Raw genomic sequence first — 19685 nt, forward strand, 5'->3', positions numbered from 1 at the left:
ATGTGCAGAGCAAGACTGCAATGTAAGATGGCTCTAACTGTCTTTTCCTGAGGAAATCTGAAAGCATAGCAAGTCATGTTCTCAGAAAAACACAGTGGGCGTTTTATGAGGACATGTGAATTATTAAAGGATCAGAAGTAGATCAAGCATAACTGACCTGGTGTGTGCATGCTTGGTGACATTTACAAGCCCTTCTGTCAATATTTTGTTTTCTATATTGCATGCAGTTTTATAAGCAGGGTTGGTTTGTATGTTCAAAAAATCAGAATAGCCAAGCAGCTTAAATATATTTTTCATAAAGAAAAAAAGAAACGAAACTGAAAAAGCAACCTCCAGACTGTTTCAGAACCACTCTGCCTCCAAATCAGTTGCATCCTAAGTGTCAGGAAATGCTGAGCTTCCCTGAACCTTAAATAGATATATTTGGAAATTGGCATACAACTAAGGGCCCCTCCAGACTGGTGCTTTATTCGGCAATGTTTGTTTGACACATTTGTAGTGTGATGCTTCCCCCAATGCTATCACAACTATTGCTGTCCAGAGGGGCTGCAGCAGAACAAAAGCAGGACCCACACAAAAAGCACAGAACATTTGTGGTCTGAAACCTTATGGGATTTCAGCAGTCACATGATATGCACTGATAGGAAATAAAGCAGTATGACCAGCTGAAAACTTGCAGGTGCAAAAAGCGTTTAAATGTAGAATCATGTGGGACCACCCAAATAGCAACAGGAGCACAAATAATCATGAGTGCACAACTAAAAGGAAGTCTGGAGAGGCCAGGAATATTATGCAATTTATTTAGTCATTTGTTTAACAAAATTATATACCACTGGATTGGAACAAAAACTCTAAGAGGTTTATAAGAAATATCCAAATCCATTTAAAAAAACAGTTAAAAACAAGTATTAAAAATAATTAAAATGAGTAGCAAACTAAAAAGGGAGTAAAACATGTCCACATTTACATGTTCCGATAGGCATGCCTAAGCTAAAAAAAATTTAAGTAGATGCTGAAAAGAATTCAGCAAAGGCACCTGCCTTATTTCAATAGACAGGGAGTTCCAAAGTATAATTGCTGCCCCACTGAAAGAATGCTTTGTTACAAGCGCAGAGTAAGTATCGTGTTGCACCTGCCCTTCCGCAGATCGGAGTGGCTGAGTGGGCACTTTTGGGGTAAGGGGATCCTGCGAGCAAACTGGTCCCAAGCTGTTAAAGGATTTATATACCAACATCAAAACCTTGGCCTGTTAAACCAATTGGCAAGCTGTGCAGTTCTCTGAGCAGAGGTGTTATATGCTGACAGGTCTCATTTCTGTCGGCAGCCATGCTGCAGACATCTGCGCTAACTACAGATTCTCGATAAACTGCAAGGAAAGAGTGCTTTGCAGGAATCCAGTCCGGAAGTCACCAATGCCTGAACTACTGTGGTCAGATTCTCCCAGTCCAGCAACAATTGTAGCTCTCATACCAGGCATAGTTGGCAAGAGGCGCTTCCACGCCAGTGACAGAGCTGAGGGTCCAGAAGTCCCCTCAGACTGCCTGCCTGCCTCTTCAGGAGAGTGCAACCCCTTCCTGGGGACACAACTCACCTGACCAATTTCTCAGACACAGGAACTCACAGTGCCTCTGTCTCGCCCGGATTCAAGCTCAGCTAATTATGTTGGCAATGCAGTTAAAGGGCGTTTGCATTCCTGACTTTTCAGAAAGCTTTTGCGGAGTGCATAAACGACCACCAGAAGAATCGAAAGCTCACAAGTCCTGGCGTTTGAAAACAGAAGGCTCCCTCACACAGATGCTTCGTTACTGCAGTTCAGAGAGAGATTTGTCCTGAAGGGGATTTATTCTAAAATGGTGCTGCCATCTGCTGGGGACAGTGTTGGCTTCCTTTAAAATAAAATAAAAAAAAGTAATGCCCCACATTTTGCTGGCCTGGTATCTACAAACAAGTATATTGTGTATACTTATGGGACATAGGTGGGTCCACCTGTGCCCCCCCCAACCTCATTTTATGAAACCCCACTGCCCCCATTCTTCCATCTCATCAGAGTTCCTTCCTTCTGGCTTGTGCCTCCACATTTTCACATGCACACTAAAGTCAGAAAGGAATTAATTTCACTTGCTTTTCAGCAGGGGCGTACGAAGGGGGGGCGAAGGGGGTGGACCGCCCCGGGTACCACTCTGGGGGGTGACAAGATGGCCCACTGCCTCCCCCCAGCTGTAGAGCGGCCGGAGCCGTGCGCCCAGTCAGTATGAGTGCCGCTCACACACGCCATCCATACGGACTCCTGCTCGCACGGCGACCATACAGGCTGCCGCACGTGTGCTGCTGGTCGGTTCGCCCCGCCCCTCGACCTCCCACCCCGGGTGCCGGAGAGGGTTCCTCCGCCATTGCTTTTCAGAACAGCAGCTGTTTGGGTCTATGCTTATTTGAGAGTAGCCTTATCATATTGAAATTCTCTCTTCTGGACAACAGCAAAAGTTTGGGAGCCCTTTCCTCGGTCTCATCTGATCACCCCAACTTCCAGTGGTCAGGACCTAGGAGTTAGTTGACGAGCCTGCCCACCTCCCTAGTCATAGTTCCATGGCTACAGTCCCTTAGCTTGCTCAATTCTGGTTGGCATTTATTCTCCATGTAAATTTCACTACCTCCTTGAGCAGGTATGTGCAAATATATTGCATTTGCATTGCTTTCAATGCACCATATAGTATTTATTTTTTCCTTGCTGTAATTTCCTTCTGCATATAATACCTGCATATCAGCCCTTGACAAAACAGTTCACTGCAGGTTCCTATGACTTGAATAGGGGAAGCAAGGAAAACCATTACTTGACACATCCTTCTAGGTAACTCCAGGCCCTGTCTGACATCTTCAGAAAACAACCAGCTCCCCTCTCACTGCCCAGACTTCAAACACAAATGCTGGCTGAAAATGAGCTATAGCGCTGTCTCATTTCATGTCAAAGCACGCAGAGCTACATATTATTTACATATTTTGGAGTTTGTTGTTCATGTTAATGAGATATGTTGGTTTTTTTTTAAATTGGAATACAAAAGGAAGGAAGGAAGGAAGGAAGGGCACCCAGAGCTTTAAGAGAGCTGCAGGGTGACTGGGTGAAAAAGAGGAAATGACTTGTGCCCCTTTCAGAGTTGTGTAGAAGAGGGAAATCCAACAGGTGCAGTTTTGTCTTGCAAAAATGAAAAGTGCAGGAGCCCCATTTCCTTTTTCATCTGGTCATGCTAGTGAACTAGCCAAGTGCATGCCTGAAAAGATGGGTGTGTTGCATTGCTGTTGGAAGGGCACTCCTGTTCCTGTCATACCATGTTAAGGCTGCATTTCCAAATGCACTTATTAGGGAACCGGCTTCATTAAACACAGCAAGATTTATTTTTGAAGCAATGCACACTATCCTTCACTACTGGAGACCTATAGTCAAAGATGCAGCCAGTTCTTTCCAACCAAATATACAGGCTCCAGCTTTCCTCACCCTTCTAGCTCTAGGAAACCGCAGCCCTCCAAACACTATCTGATTCCTACTTCCATCATCCCTACTGGCTGGGGCTCAGAGAGGTTGGAGTCCATCCACAAGTGGAGTGTTGTGGGTCCCCCATGCCCAGCTCTCCTTCCTTCAGCCTTCACTCTTTCTCTCTTAGGCTCAAACCACATGTGCAGCAGAACGAGAGGCCAGAACAGGCAGCTTCAAAGCAGGTTGAAGATCGCCTTTAAAATGCTCTTCCCCATGTTAATAATTCCCTGAAAACAGAAAACTACCATGACAGGCAAAGGGGCTGGCTTACAAAATGCTAGCTTTCTCTTTTCATAGAAATTTAACATTTGGAAAGGATATTCTTCCACTTCATAGAATCATAGAGTTGGAAGAGACCACAAGGGCCATCCAGTCCAACCCCATCAAAGCATTCCTGACAGATGGCTGTCAAGCCTCTGCTTAAAGACCTCCAAAGAAGGAGACTCCACCACACTCCTTGGTAGCAAATTCCACTGTCAAACAGCTCTCACTGTCAGGAAGTTCTTCCTAATGTTTAGGTGGAATCTTCTTTCTTGTAGTTTGAATCCATTGCTCCGTGTCCGCTTCTCTGGAGCAGCAGAAAACAACCTTTCACCCTCCTCTATATGACATCCTTTTATATATTTGAACATGGCTATCATATCACCCCTTAACCTTCTTTTCTCCAGGCTAAACATACCCAGCTCCCTAAGCCGTCCTCATAAGGCATCGTTTCCAGGCCTTTGACCATTTTGGTTGCCCTCCTCTGGACACGTTCCAGCTTGTCAGTATCCTTCTTGAACTGTGGTGCCCAGAACTGGATACAGTATTCCAGGTGAGGTCTGACCAGAGCAGAATATAGTGGTACTATTACTTCCCTTGATCTAGATGCTATACTCCTATTGATGCAGCCCAGAATTGCATTCCATGGTGGCTCATCTATTAGGGCAAATGGGGCACTGCCTCACCATCCTCCCCCTGCCTATTTTCTTGTTTATATCCAGCCTTGGCTGTCAGCTTCCTCCTCTTTAGTCTCTGTGTTATCCTTGTATAGCTTGGCACGGAGGAGGATGGGGGCAAAACTAGCCTGAGTTGGCTCTGGCTGTCCTTGGCTCTGCCTCCACCTACCGTTGGGCTTTCCATCCTACTAGTCCCCCTGGGCACCTGCCACCAATGCTACACTTGTCGTCTCAAGGAATCCCATCTATTCTGCCCCCTCATTCAGCTGCAGGCATAGTCCCAGTCTCAGATCCTTCCCTAGGGCTTTCTTCAGTTGTGGGGCAACAGTGGGTAGGGTGTAGATGGAAAGGACGGAGTCAAACGTGAAGCTGAAGCAACAGGTGCTGACTCTCTAGTTTCACTGAGGAATGCAAAGAGCGCCCATCTCTAGACTGCAGCTATCAACCCTACTTGACAGTTCATCCCATGCAATCCAGCCGGTCGAGGCAAAGCCATTTCAAACATTTCTGCAGTGCAGCTGAATGCATTCCTCCAAGGAGGGAAGACATTTTCTGAAGCAACCAGACACATCGCTTAGGACAACCTCCCTCAATCTAATGCCTGTCGAAATTTATTTATTTATTTATTTATTTATGGGGGGGGGACTACAACTCCCATCAGCCCCAACTAATGTGACTAATGTTCAGGGATGATGGGAGTTGTAGCCCTGCAATATCTGGAGATCCACAGGTTCCCCATCCCTGGTTTTACAGAAACTGAGTTGTACCTGAGCCATTTGATTTCACTGCAAGGGGGTCAAACAGGCATTCTGCAATGTCTTGTGATGATGATGATGATGATGATGGTACTACCAAGGATTTAGCAAAAGTGAAGAGAGGACAGAATTATTTAACTGTTGGAAGCTGCCCAGAGTGGCTGGGGCACCCTAGTCAGATGGGTTACATATAAATAAAATTATTATTATTATTATTATTATTATTATTATTATTATTCCCACCACAGTCCCTGAAGCCTGTCTCCCATTTATGCATTGTGTTGGGAAAAGCCATCGTTACTTTAGGGGAATTTGCTTTTCGGCATCATCTACCTCCAACAAGCCAGCCTGGATCATGCTCAGTATGCAACTCTGCTGCTCTGGATGAAGAAAAGAATGTTTCAATTTCCTGGTGCCTGCCTGTCTGCCTACCATTCCTTTTTAAAATGCCGCTGTCAAACTACGTTTGCTTAAACACAGCTTGCAAGACGCTCCTAAGAATGAGAGCTGTTTTTACATTGTGCAGTGTAATGAATCATAGCAATGAAATCATCATTCATTTAACACAGATAAAACTTAGCCTATCCTTTCAGTTACACGAAAAATCCTTCTATATGAACTGAACTTGAACCTGGACATGCACTGAACTGCAAATCAATTGCGAGTATTTCTTACAGTTGTCCCTAGGAGGATTTGAAATATACTTCCCCAAAGAGTTACACAGGTGTTTCTGAAAAGCTCACAGGGAACAATTCAGAGGATTTGCTTAAATCCCCTTGAAATTAGATTTGCAGCCTGACTGTGTGCAACATACATGTTTACTCGGACATGTGTCCCAGTAATTGAGAATAGGGTTGTAGCCTTCTAACTATGCAGGCTTGGGGTTGGAGGTGCTCAAACCAGTGGAAATCCCTGGAGATAAGTATGCCTAATTCTGCATAGGACTTTCTTTCCATGGTTAGCAATGCAGCCCAACCATTCAGTGTTAGAAACATGCAATGGGATCCTTTATTTGGAAGTTCGCCCCAGTGAACTTAACAGGATTCACTCTCTGGAAAAAAATTATGTAGAATTGTAGGGTGAACCAACATCTGCTTTCTGGTGGGATGAGCTATGAAAAACTAGTGTACTCTGTGAGCAATATCTATGGAATCTATTTCTCAAAATAATCATTCGATAACCTAGCGCTAGGTAGTTCCACCTGCCACTTGCTAGCTGCCAGTCAACGCTTTGGGCAAAAACACAGCTGTCTGAATCCAGTCTTGGATCTAAAGAAATTGCCTTATGCTGAGAGCACTCAATTGGCCCATTTAGCTCAGTCCTGCCCAGCAGCAACTCAGACAGGAATCTTTCCAAGCCCTATCTAGAGATGCCACCAATTGAACCAGTGTGGAGTAGTGGTTGGAGTGTCGGAATAGGACCTGGGAGACCAGGGTTCAAATCCCCACTTGGCCATAATGCTCACTAGGTGACCTTGGGTGCTAGTCATTGCCTCTCTGCCTGACGTACCTCACACAGTTGTTGTGGGGATTAAATGTGGAGGGAGGGAGCCATGTGGACACTAGTTTGAGATCGCTGGAGAAAATGCAAAAAGAAAAATGCAAAAAGAATAAAAAAATAAAACAAGGTCGCCTGTGTGCTCAGCATGTGATGAACCAGTGAGCTACTATTCCCTCCACCGGGTTAAACTGGTGACCAGTGGGTGATCCAGCTTTATGTTGATGACTGGCAGGAGCAAGTAGGCCCTAGAGAAAGGGCCCACATCATAGGACTTCCTCATTCTCTCGGAAATTTGGGCTCAGACAGCATACTTTGTGAAAATGGTCAGCGCAGCAGGGTCTCTGTTGCTAAGTTACCCAGCTGCTCCCTACCTTGTCTGGCTCACCCAGAGCACTTCCATCGCTTCTGAAAGATATGCATGATTATGCTACCTCCAGTGTATCGGCCATTGATCCAGCTCACTTGCCGAGTCCCGGGAGATTCTGCCGATCTCGGAGCCACCTCCCAAATCTCTCAACCGGCTGCATTTAATTCACTAACTGCTGAGGGAGAAGACCGGCTGAAAGAGATGCTCAGCTGAATTGTAAACTTAGGGAGGAAAGGGAAGGGCTGGGCTTGGATTTAAAGTGAGCTACTTGCTCCTCCTGCTGGCTCCTCTGAGGAATTGCAGGGAAGCTATGGACAAAGGGTTTGGGTATACAGTACTGTAGCCTACATTCTCACTTTCAAATTAGCCTGGTTTAATTAATGTAAATACATTAAAGAAGCCGCCATGTCATAATAATCATTCTGTGAGATAATGCCCCGTCAGTGAAATGAGATAGGCTTTCTCCTGCCATTCAGCCAGCTCTTGCGACTCTCCGGCAAGAGAAGCAAAGTCAAAGGAAATATTGCAGTGGATCTCCAGAGAGCAGGAGTTGCTTGGGTTTGAAACATGGAAATTCTGCATTTGCCTCAGCAGGTGAGATTATATATATATATATATATATATATATATATATATATATATATGGTTAATTATAGGGAATAGAATGTTGGAAAACAATGCAGCAACAAGAGGAAATTGTGGACACATTGAGAAAATATTGTGAGAAGCCAATTCTTTTTGGGGGGGAATTATTAAATTTGTTTTAATTGTGGTTGATTAATTCAAATTTGGAAAATCAATAAAAATGATTTGGCAAAAAAAGAAGAAAAAGAAATTCTGCATTTGACCATCAGACTTAGCCAAGATTCCTCAGGCAATAGCTTCAGATTCCAATCTCAACACAGCAACCAGATAATCCACAGGTGTTGCTTGCCTGAACACCCCGTCATTCATGCCCACTGACCATTCTGGCTGGAGCTGATGGAAGTTGTGATCCTAGAGGGCACCAGCTTGGAGAAGGCGGATGCACATAACAATGTATGCCAAACACTGTTTTAGAATATACTGGCATTGAAATGTTTTAAATTAGCTTTATGCATTGTGTAGTGTGTCCAACAAATTAGATTCCCTTACATGGAACCATTCCTTGTAATTAGGAACAGACAGCAAATCTGCGTAGAGTACATACTTTCTCTACATTTAAGTAAAATCCATTTAGGAAAATGGCTGTGGGTGGCATGATGCCTTAGTTTGCACTCCTAACTCCACTTACCTAGGAGTAAGTCCCACTGAACTCAGTAGGAATTGCTTCTTTTCGAGCAGATGTTGTTGTCAGGATTGCAACCTACACTTCTGCACGGGACAGATTATATCAGGTGTGATCTGTAGAGTTGGAGCTGTTGTTTGTTTTTAAGTCCAAAATTCACCACTGCCCATACAGCAAAGCTAAATAAGATAACAGAAACTTAAACAAAGGTGTCCTTGAATTTCCAATGCTGAAAACTTATTTGAATCCTAATTTCCTTTTTCATGATTCTCACAGGATCAGCCACTTCATTTCATTCATCACAGCTACTGGATGGGTGTGTGTGTTTTTGTAAAAGTATGTTTGTTTTTGTGTGTGTGGGGGGGATAATAAGGTGGAGAAGGTGAAGAAGTGGGGGGGAGGGGGGAGGGAGAGATTTCTCCAGTTACCTGAACATAAGCCTCACTTTTTTTCCAAATTCCGACCATGAAAAGTTAAAAGGTAAAGGACCCCTGGTAGTTAAGTCCAGTCGCGAACAACTCTGGGTTTAAAGTGTGGCTTAAACTCGTGACCTTACAAAAATAGGCTTTTACAATATCGCTGCTGGAACAGACGTACGGTAAAATGGAACAGGTGTGAGTGTCTGCGGAATTTTAAGGGAGCAGCTTATATCCAGGTATTGTCTCTCCCCCCCCCAATGAATTTTAAAGGTGTGGCTTATATTTGGGCCAATACGGTATTTATTGCATCTGACAAGGTGAGGCTTGGATCCACAAAATCCCCTGCAACAACAACAAAAGTGCTGCCTCCTGATACCACAGGACTCTTTGACAGCAATTCCCTCAACAGGTGTGCCTCTTTTAAGGCGTTGTCATAATTAAAAGCAGACTTACCAAGCAGAGATAACCATGCAGGGGAGCTCCCAGCAACTGCCCACATCCAAACCCTCCTGGTGTGCCTCTTTCCTACTTTAAGCAGTTGCACAAATAAAGTGGCAGGGCTTCGCCCAGCCTACAAAGAACAACATTCAACTCCATGAAGAAACAACAACTAAATCTACACTGAGCAAAATTGGGAATGGTTTATTAAATTGGTTTTTTTTTATAGAATTTTTAAAATCTCTCATGGAAGGATACTTCCCCACAGTGGAACAAGGAGGATGACTTTTAAAGCTGCCTTCATTCAGCGCTCATGGATATTCTCAGAACTCTGGCTCAGGGTGCGAGCGAAAGAAATACCTGAGACACCCCAGTTTGATCTGTGAAGGGCCTTAACAGAGTGGTAGAGACTGTGCCTTGCACACAAAGGGTCGCAAGTTCGATCCCCGGCATCTCCAGGTAGGGCTGGGAACATTCTTTTCCTGAAGAGCCACTGCTCATTCATCTCTAAACCATCTTGACTCTGTATATAAGGAAGCTGCCTCTGTGCCTATGAATAAAAAATGCCAGCAGCAGTTGCAAGCAGATGACAAAGCAAAGAAGAGGCAGAGCGAGCATCTGTGTGTCTTACCAAGTTGCTTACCAGGAGTCAGCTGCAGTGCTCTTGCCGGCAGCCTGTAGGCCAATAAGCAACACCGTATGGATACAGCAGGCAGATGCTGGGGCCATCTGGGATGGGAAGTCTTGTTTGGCCCAAGGGCAGACAGGAGATATCTGGTCTCAGGCACTTACTTCTTGGGGAAGCAGAGGTTCTGGCTGTCCCACAGGACCCGGTGACAAAGTGCCGAAGCCCCGAGCAGATGCTGGGGAGTTTGTGGCTGAAACCTCATCTCCCTGCTGCTCTTATCTTGCCCCATCTGGCACCCAGAGAGAGGCCCCATCAGGTCCCACTGCAGACCTTGCCATGAGGAAACACCTTTTTCCTGCCTTGCTGACCACAGCAGGGATGGCCGTTGTTCAACAGGAAAAATACGGGACCTCTGCAGTCTATTTATAAGCCTATCTCCTGCAGCCAGGGCCTGCTGCTCAGACAAGAGGGCAAGGGCTCCAGTGGCAACACTCTGGGCTGGCCTGGTGCTGTTTTTGTTACAGGCCAACCCCAGGATATCCTGAATCGGTTCCATGGCAGAGATTCCTGCCACACACCAGGCTTTGATGTCAGCTGTAAACAAAGATCCCACCCAGGCACCTGGTTTCTCCAATGGGACACCTTCCAAGAGGAACAATCTCAACTGGAGTAGGTTTGGGCTCAGCCTTTTCCCTAGCTCTTTACACAGGAAGCTGCCTTATATAGAGTTAGACCAAAAGTCCATCTAGCTCATTATCTACAGCAGTGTTTCTCAACCTTTTTAAACCAACACCACTTTTTTTAGCTAACCTAAAAATCCCCTTTAAAACTTGCCCCCCCCATATTTTTATTTGACTTTTCATATGGATTGAATTTTCATTACTTTTAATTTTTATTTATACTATGTTTTTTTTTTTTTGGAAACACTCACACACCCATGAGATCTGTGAGGATAACCAGCCTCATAGGCCCAACAGGTTTAAGTTTATTTGTTGCAGGAAGGGGTTAATGCCATAGGTCACTCTCCATCACCTTGAGAGGAAGGTACTCAAGCCTATTTTTGTACTCCAGTCCAGTCTACCTGAGAAGCTCAGTGTGTGAAGAGTTCTGAGCTGGTTGCTCCAAGCTCGGACCACATGGCTCTAACAAGCCTCTCTTGAGTTTATACTAATTTAGGAACTTTCGCTACTGTAACAAGTTTGACTGCCTGCATTTTCTGAAGGCTGCATTTTCTGAAGGCTAGTTTGACTGCCTGCATTTTCTGAAGGCTGCCTGCATTTTTTGAAGGCTCCAAAGGCTGACCTTTGGAGAGTTTGTAAGTAAACTGTTTTTAACTTACCAAATATGTTGTCTTTTTCAATGCCTGGGGAAGAGGGGAACTTTGGAAGGAACTTACAAGGGCATATTTTAAAGGTCTAACAGCCTATATTTCCACACTTTACTTTGCTGCATGTTTTGTGATTTTAAATCTCTGCTTGGGTTCTCTCACCAGAGAGTACTTGCCCCAAACCTGGATGTTGGCATCCAGGAGTTCTCTGTTTATACCTGTTTTATGTCTTTATGTTAGCTTCAGACATCAGAACCAACTTCTACCCACACTGTAGTAGCTAACTTGTGACATACAATCGGACTGCCATTCCATCCCCCTGGGTCTGCTCTTGGAAGTGGGCAGTAGAAAGCAAGACATCAACAGCTTGAAGGTCTCCTAAACAGAGTGTTTGGCACTACAGCAGAGATCCTCCAACACTACAGATTCCATAGAACAAATTTTCCGTTGCTACTAAAATGTTCAACTGTACTGAGGACTCCACCTGTTCAACATTCCCTTCTTGCCAATACATCACTTCCCTCCTCATTTAGCCTATTATCCTCCATCATTTCAGGGCACTCATTGCTGACAGTCTCCCATGATCACCTGATGGGGCCAGACTCCTCATTTGGGAATCAATGCCCCAGGCTAAAATAGGTAAGAGCTAGAAAGTCTTGACTGATGAGCTGGTCCAATATGGAACATCTTTTAGCTTTCTCAGGGTCCTCTTCCAGGAATCTGCCTCTGATTTTTGCCAACTTAAAACAGACAGCCTCTTTCAGAGTTGCTTAGGCAGGCCTAATGAGCTTGCTTACCTTCTGAAGCCTCCAGTGCAGGATAATCAATAGCAGAGAAAGCAGCTCTTGGGGCAGCAAATGCTGATCTTTCCTCTGAGCTGAATCAGCCAATTTCCCCACTCTGGCTACATCTCCCCCTCCAGAGTGGGAAAAGCTTCCTGCAACATTCTTCATCATCTATGCCTTAATCTCAGCAGAGTTGGGTGGGTTTCTACTTGCCTTATACTGAGTCCAACCATTTTTGTCTCCACTGACTGACTCTGGTTTTCCAGGGACATTCCAGGGACAGGGGACATTCCTGGCTCAACCTGATTGAACCTGGGACCTTCTGTCTGATAACTAGGAGCTCTATCACTCAGGTTCAAAACATCAAGAGATCCTTTCTCAAATGTTTGTTTGCACCATTTAGACCTTTTCCTGTTTCCTATTGCTCAGATTCATGGTCAAGGCAAAAAGCCCGCATGTGAGTTAAGTGGAAGAGCACTGCATTTCCCCCAGAGGCTCAGCTCACTCTGTCACCTCAAAGGTTACAGGACAGGCATGGCAGACCTGACCCTGTGCAGTGCAAGCCAAGCTGTGAGCTGGGGCTACAGCAAAGCTGCTCTGACACAATGGCCAGCTCCAACCCCAGCCTACTCACTCAACATTTCACATGCCAATTTGGCCATGTGACTTAACCCCCTTGATCTCTTGATGTCTGTGAGCATCACCCCTGCAGTGCCATCAGTGGCTTCCTCATTCTGGTTGCAACTTGAGACGGCCATTCTCAACATTCCCCTCAATAGAACAGGTGTACTCAAAGGATCCAAAGAGCAGCGTTGCCAAGGTTTCCTACTGGCAGCAGCGTGGTGGAAAGGCCAGCTTGGAGAAGGCAAAGGGAGGATTCCAAGCCTCTGTTTGCCCAGCTGAGAAATGAAAATGCTGAGCCTGAATTCAGCTTCCAGCTGCTACCGACATAGAACCAGCCTATTCAATATGCATCTGAACTTCCTGAAAATTAATCTCCCAAGGTTCTCCTTTCTCCCCAAGCGAATGTTCCAAAACAAGCCCAGGTGACCACTGGGATGAAACTATGGCAGGCAGATCTGCTCAGAAACAAGCTAAAAGCCAAGCACAGCAGGAGTGATATTCGCCGAAGAGCCATGGCAGCAGGAAGGGGGCACTCCCTTTAGGGAGCCGTGCCAAGCTGTTGCCACCTCCAGCCTGCCACTCAACAAACAAGGGTTATTGTGTTGCATCTGCTGTGCTTTTCAAGGCTTCACCCGGCTAGGCAAATGTGAGCAAATAAACCTCCTGGCCCTTTTTCATAAAAGGAGAGCCATGTCATCATTTATCTATTGCCAACCCTATCCCGGCAGGCTCCGGACGAATTACAGCAACAATGTCACCAGCAATCCAAATAATTAATACAGCAGGCTTGGAGAAACAAGAGAGATCATTTTAATAACGATGAATTCAAATGTCTCACTGTTAAGAATTATCCAGATTTGGAAGATTAAGCTTCGGGTCTTCCGGGGAGGGGGGGTGTAGGGGTTTGTGCCAGCTTGGCTGTAAGAGGCAAAAAAAGAAGCCTGGTACTCTGCTGGGTGGTCCTTGGACGCACATTGCTCCCCTCCTCCCTGCTGTTTTACTTCTCTTTGTCTGTGCTTCCTAGATGCGGATCCTTGAATTTTCTGAAGACCAGACTGCCTCTTGCTTAGTGTGTCTGTACAGCAGCCTGTTATCAGAGGCATGGTGTGTATCCGTTATGTATGTAACAACAACAACAAAACCCACATTTTTTGCTAAAGCCGCTTAACCCAGCTCAGAGCAAACTAGCAGTAAAGCACGCACACACACATACCATAACAAAACCGAAACAAAACACAGGGAGCCTGATTTCCAAAGGAAGAATGAGCCGCATTCATTGTTAGCCACGCTTGTTCCTTATGATTTATCAGCTTCCTCAGGAATTGGAATACCGTTTGATGATTGCACAGACTCTCCTTCCTCCCCTTTAGCGCCCACAGCCCAATGACCACTTGGCCTATTTCCTGGTAGACTATTACCAGAAATGACTTCTCCCCTGTGTCATGCTCAGGAGCCTCTGACAATACACACACACACAGAGAGAGAGAGCATCAGCCAAGCCAGCTTTAAGCCCATATCCTCTTGGCCTGTAGAGCTGATGATGAAAAAGGGAGGCTGTAAGCTGAGCTCACTCTGTGTTTAGGACTGGGGATGCCACACTGGCACACGAGACTCATTGTCTGGAGGGGTTTTGGATGTTACAAATAAACAGCGGCAGATCTTTGTTGTGCATGCATTATTGTGCAAAGAGCAGCGATTTCTGGACAATGTGAGGTGGGGCGAAGTCCGAAACCTCACAAACCTCCTTGTGGGGCAGAACTACATGATCCTGCTGTTCCCATTGCAGGAGACTAAATGCCATCATAATGTGAGAGCCTGCTGGTTCAGGCCAAGGCCCATCTAGTCTAGCATCCTGTTCTCAGAGTGGCCAACCAGCTGCCCATTATGGGAATCCCCCAAGCAGCATTTGAGTACAAGAGCACTCTCCCCTCCTGTGGCTTCCGGCAACTGGTATTCAGAAGCACTGCTGCCTCCGACAGCAGACGTAGAATATTGTGGCTAGTGGTCACATATCCTCCACGTGTTTGTCTAATCCCCTTTCACCAAGTTGGTGCACATTACTGCCTCTTACAAGAGCCAGTAGTTTAACTATGTGCTATGGGAAGAGGAACTTTCTTAATAGCACAGCTCACAAGATGTGACAATCTGTACAGCCAGTCTCAGATCCCCGACTATGAGTTCATCTTTCTGACACATGCATTCATTGCAGACATGTTGGACTTCCCTGTTGTTGGATCTAAAAACTTTATGCATAGAGCTGCGGCAGAGCCAATGTGGCACAGTGTAAAGACAGTAGAGTGGAGTGACTAGATGCCAACCTGGACCAGGGGACTAGGGTTCAAATCCTCAGCTCAGCTAGGAAGCTCATTGGGGTGACCTCTGGCCAGGCCCCATCTTCCAACCCAACCAACCTCATAGGGGTGTTGTGAAGATAAAATAGGGAAGGGAAAAATTATGTAGTCCACCTTGAGCACCTTGGTGCCACTTGCTCTAATGTGATGTCCCAAGTTCCCTTTGCCAGAAAAGCAGCTATAACTGGTAAAATCCTATCCTGTCTTGATTTACCCCAGGTTAGTAAATCCTTGGCATGAGAGGTGGGTGGGGAATCGTCAAAGACAGAAGCAGAACTATGTCTCCCATGCTTCTCTCTGCTCAGCCTGCACATCCACCTTCTTTTCCTGTGTGGCAGCCCAAGCCCAAAATAAAACTGTTGAGTGACACAACTGGGTAGGCAGGTGTGGGGAAAGTGTCGTGTACACAGAGGAGAGAAGAGGAGGAGACAAGGAGGATTCGCAGGTGATGGAAAGCACTCAGAGTTTGGTAGGGAGCAGCCCATACAGGCACGGTATCCACATCTGATCATAATAAGGCGGCCAGCCTAACTAAGCCTACTCAGGAAGAAGTTCTCCTGAATTCAGTGGGGCTTGCGCCCACGTCAGCGGGGTTCTGTGTGATTCCTGCATTGCAGGGCGTTGGGTTAGACTTAGAGGACCCTTGGGGTCCCTTCCAGGTCTACAGTTCTGTGATGCTATGACAGCAGCCTGCGTATATTTTAGGATTGCATCCTCAGCAGTGGATGCCGGTTGATCTGGGCGGCTGCTGTACTGCTCCATTAGCTACCCCTCGCTTGCCCGTCTTCTAACTTGCAGGCTGTCCGGGGGTTGCCAGACTGTCAGCTGCTTCCTCCTCCTCCTCCTCCTCCTCCTCCTCCTCCTCCTCCGTCCCCTTGTCGGACTCAGCAGGGGGTAGGACAAAGCGAGGATTAGTTGGCTCGACCTGCCATTGGCTCCAGCTCCGCTGTTAGTTAGTCTCCAGCCCGAGAGGAACCAGCCACCGCTCAGCCTGAGTTTGCGATTCTCATAATCTTCCAGAAGTTAGTCGGGCTCGTCCTCGTGCTCTCAAGTTCTGCCAGTCTGGACGGGACAGAGCAGGGGGTCCTCCCTCCGCCCTCCCAGCCCAATTTCCACCCATCGCTGACCTTAGGCTGAGTCACCGTCTCGAGGAGCAGACACCCTGCCCTCGGAGGAGGAGCAGCTGGGATGCAGCAGCCCCGCCAAGCAGCCCGCCTGGACCTCCGCTTGGCAAGCGCCGCCGAACAGAATGTACCAGGATCCGGCACAGCCCCTCCTTGCCAGGCTCTCCGCGGAGCTGCCGTGGGCTGGGCTGGATGCCTCGGCTGGAGAGCATCTTGCTGGCCTTCGAGGGACACAGCAGCAGAGGGGTTCCCTCGCGGGGCCACCCCCAACCCGGCATGTGCCCCCTGGAGGACCCCGAAGGACCACACACGCAGACAGACACCCACCCACCCACCCGCCCAAAACAACCATCCACGCGGGGCTGGGCGCACGCGTCCAAGTCAGCCACTTACCCTGCTAGGCGGTCTGCGCTTCGCCCATCGCCTCGGCTCCCTCCTTTGCCTTGGGTAGAAGATCCGCCACCAGTCCTCACCCAGCACCCCCCTCCGGCGCTCCCCCCCCCGCTTCCCTGTCCCCCTTTTAGTCCAGCGAGCGCCCCGTCCGGACGGCGAAGGGTGCCCCCCCCCAGCAGCCAGCCGGCCTTTCTCGCCCAGCCCCCTCCGCGTCGGCGATGCCCAAGATCTTCAGTCCACAATGGGGGCGGCGATCGGCAGCATCCTGAACAAAGTGCCGATCCCCGGGGATGCCGACTGGGAGGGGCGGTCACGTGGGCCCTCGGTGCCCCTCCGGCACACGCCAGCCAGCTCTTTATGCGGTGTCTGAGAAGGAGGGAGGGAGGGAAGGAGGGAGGGAGGGTGCCAGGCGGCCGTGACGTGACACACCAGCGCGCACACACGCGCTGCCTTTTCTCTTTCCTTTTCCCCGTCCCCTGATGCTTTCTCCAGAAACTCAAAGGCTCTGGCTGGGTGGAGGAGGCGGGCGAGCTGTTTAGTCCAGCACCAGGCTTCCTCGTCAAGTAACGGAGCCCGAGAAAACCATTTAGTCCTGGGCCGAGGGGGCGGGGGGGGGTCCTCCTGATGACAGCTGCCTGTCCCAGCCCCTCGCAGGCCTGGGTGGGTGGGTGGATCGGGGGATTCCCCTGCCAAGGTCTTTGGACCAGCCCCTCGCCTGCGTTTTTCTTCTTTTTCTCCCTGATACGGTTGGAGGGGGGCAGAGAGGGGAGGCAGGAAATCTCTCCTCCAGCTGTTGGCTTCCTTCACTAAATGACAACAATGGTTTGGCGAGGGACGGGCGTGGTGCGCCGTAGCAAGCTCAGGTTTTCAGTTTATCCGAAGATCTTGTTTTTTGTTTTTTTGTTTAATGTGACTGACACGCGCACATATCTCGCTCCCTTAGATCAGGAAGGAAGGAAGTCGGGCTTCGGGCTTATCCATAGGATCTTGCGAATGGTGACACAAACACCCCCCCCCCCCCCCCCCCGCAAGAACCACATCATTTCCTTTGCCCGACCATCGCCAAGTCGCTCACTAAACCTCCAGAAAGGGGGGGGGGTACATAAGAGAGCGGGGAGGGGACTTAAATGCGCCCCGTTTTTCCTTTCCTGTCCTAAAGGAAGCATTGCTAAGTTTCCTTCTGTTGTCAAAAGCTAGGGCATGAGATTGACAGGCTCTCTTCTTGGCGCTTTCGCACATCCAAAGTCTGCAGACAGAAGCGCCTTAGCAGGAACTAGCTGCCTGAAAGTGTCCAGCCGGGGGTGGGCTCTCCACAGTGGCCTAGAGGCTTACTGCACAAAAGCAGACGGACAACCTGGTTTTGCCGAAAGGTGGGTTAGAAATTATTAATATATCAGACAGCCAATGAATGCACCAACAGATTCTCAAGGCAAGGTCAGGAAAAGCTCATTGTCAGTGTCCCAGCCTTCCCAAGAGCCAGTGGGGCCTGACCCTGGATGACCTTGGGCCAGTCACTGCCCCTCTGCTTCAGGTTCTTCACAGGGTTCTTGTGGGGATTAAATGAGGAGGGGAAGAATCATGTATGCCACCTTGAGCTCCTTTGAGGGAAAAGGTGGGATATAAATGCAATAGACAACAACAACAACAACAACAACAACAACAACTTCAGCCTGGTGCCCTCTTGGGCTACAGCTCCTGTCATCCCTGACCACATATCATGCCAGTAGTCCAAGGCATCTCATGGGCACCAAGTTGGGAGAGCCTGGTGTAGTAGCCCAACATGGGTGTAGCCAGGGGGGCAGGGGGCAGCTGCCCCCACCTAAATCAAGTAAATAATCGAAGAGTATAAACAATCAGAATATTTGAAATTGAATTGCTCACTGGGATCACTTGGATGAGGTTGTGGTGCATTCTAGCAAGGCAACTGGCAAACCGGCTGAGCCAGACAGAAGGTGACAGGTAGGTGTCCTCCATAAATCTATGCCCATGGAGCCCACCACCTTTCACCCTATTCTTAAGTCACCTACAAAAATAATGGGACTTCAGCTCTAGTTGGATCATGCCTCTGTTTTTATTCTAGTAAAATAAGGGGCCACAATGTTTCATTTCAGGGTGACGGGGTGCAATTGTGCCCTCCATAATCATTCACAGCTTAGGCACCCTCCCAAAGGTGCTGGGGACAGTTACATGGTCACATTGCACACAATAATTGCAATCACAATGAATGCACTATATCTGGAGAAAAAAACCAGCATTTCCCCAGCAACAAAATATTGACAGTCCCGAGTGCTGGAGAAATGGGTCTATTCCATAATCTCAAGCAAAGTTGAAGAAAGGCATTTGGATACCTTACCATAAAAGAGCACAGATGATGCTCTTATTTTGCAAGCAACTGGTTGTCTGGGAAAATCCTTAGGAAAACAGCAGAGAAGGGAGCAGTATCAGCCCAAGATATAGAAGAAGAAAAATTCCAAGTGACACCACTCCCTTCTGCTTATCAAGGAATACAGTCTAGCAAGGATTTCTCCTGTGAAAACATCTCTCGAATGAACAGAGCCTGCACAAGACCACAATCCTGCTCTTGTGCAATGCCCACCCATTTGAATGGGCCTGGATGCTGCTGTCCAGACTTCCTACGTTCAGATAATCAATTGCTTGCAAAACAAGGACATGGTGTTTACTCTTTAGGTGTATTCCAGATGTCATCATTTGAGGTTGTGCTTCTGTTGAAGGATACAACTGTCAGGAGGTGTCCTACTCACAAGTAGAAACTTGGCAGAGACACATGCCCGACTGGCATGTTCCCTCCCTCCTGGGCGATCGTTCGGGAGCTTCAAAAGCATTTTTGAGCCTGAACATCACAGTGACTAATGCCAGAAGACATTAGCACACTTAAGGATCCGCAGAGTTTGTTCAGCTTGTGCAACAGACCTCAGAAACACAGCATTGTGGCTAATCTACTTTATTTACATATAAACACACATGGAGCACTGTAACATGGCTCCCTCTCTCTCTAGCATCGGACAGCAAAGAGAAAGAACATACTATCATACTCCATTGTATTCCTTGCCTCTGAATTCCTGACAACTGGGACAACACTATATGGAACATACTCTCATTAGTATGTGTCCAAGATACAGTGTGTACCACTGTCTGTCTCTCAGGGTTAGCTCCACAGTTAAGGTCCTCCAGCCCAAATCTTTTCACCATTAATAACCACGATCCACACTTTCCTTGATCAGG

At 47.5% G+C, this 19685-nt stretch overlaps 1 protein-coding gene across 6 annotated transcripts in view; it reads right to left on the minus strand.

The window, feature by feature from the left end:
* Positions 1–16534, minus strand: part of NAV1 (neuron navigator 1) — a 265528-nt gene extending 248994 nt beyond the window's left edge. For all 6 annotated transcript variants that reach the window (XM_033153093.1, XM_033153092.1, XM_033153091.1 and 3 more), the window contains exon 1: positions 16443–16534. The gene's annotated coding sequence lies outside the window, so the exon portion shown is untranslated. The remainder of the gene's footprint in view (positions 1–16442) is intronic.
* Between the last annotated feature and the right edge of the window lie 3151 nt (positions 16535–19685).

Source organism: Lacerta agilis, chromosome 6 (assembly GCF_009819535.1).
Source record: "Lacerta agilis isolate rLacAgi1 chromosome 6, rLacAgi1.pri, whole genome shotgun sequence".
Classification (NCBI taxonomy): Eukaryota; Metazoa; Chordata; class Lepidosauria; order Squamata; family Lacertidae; genus Lacerta; species Lacerta agilis.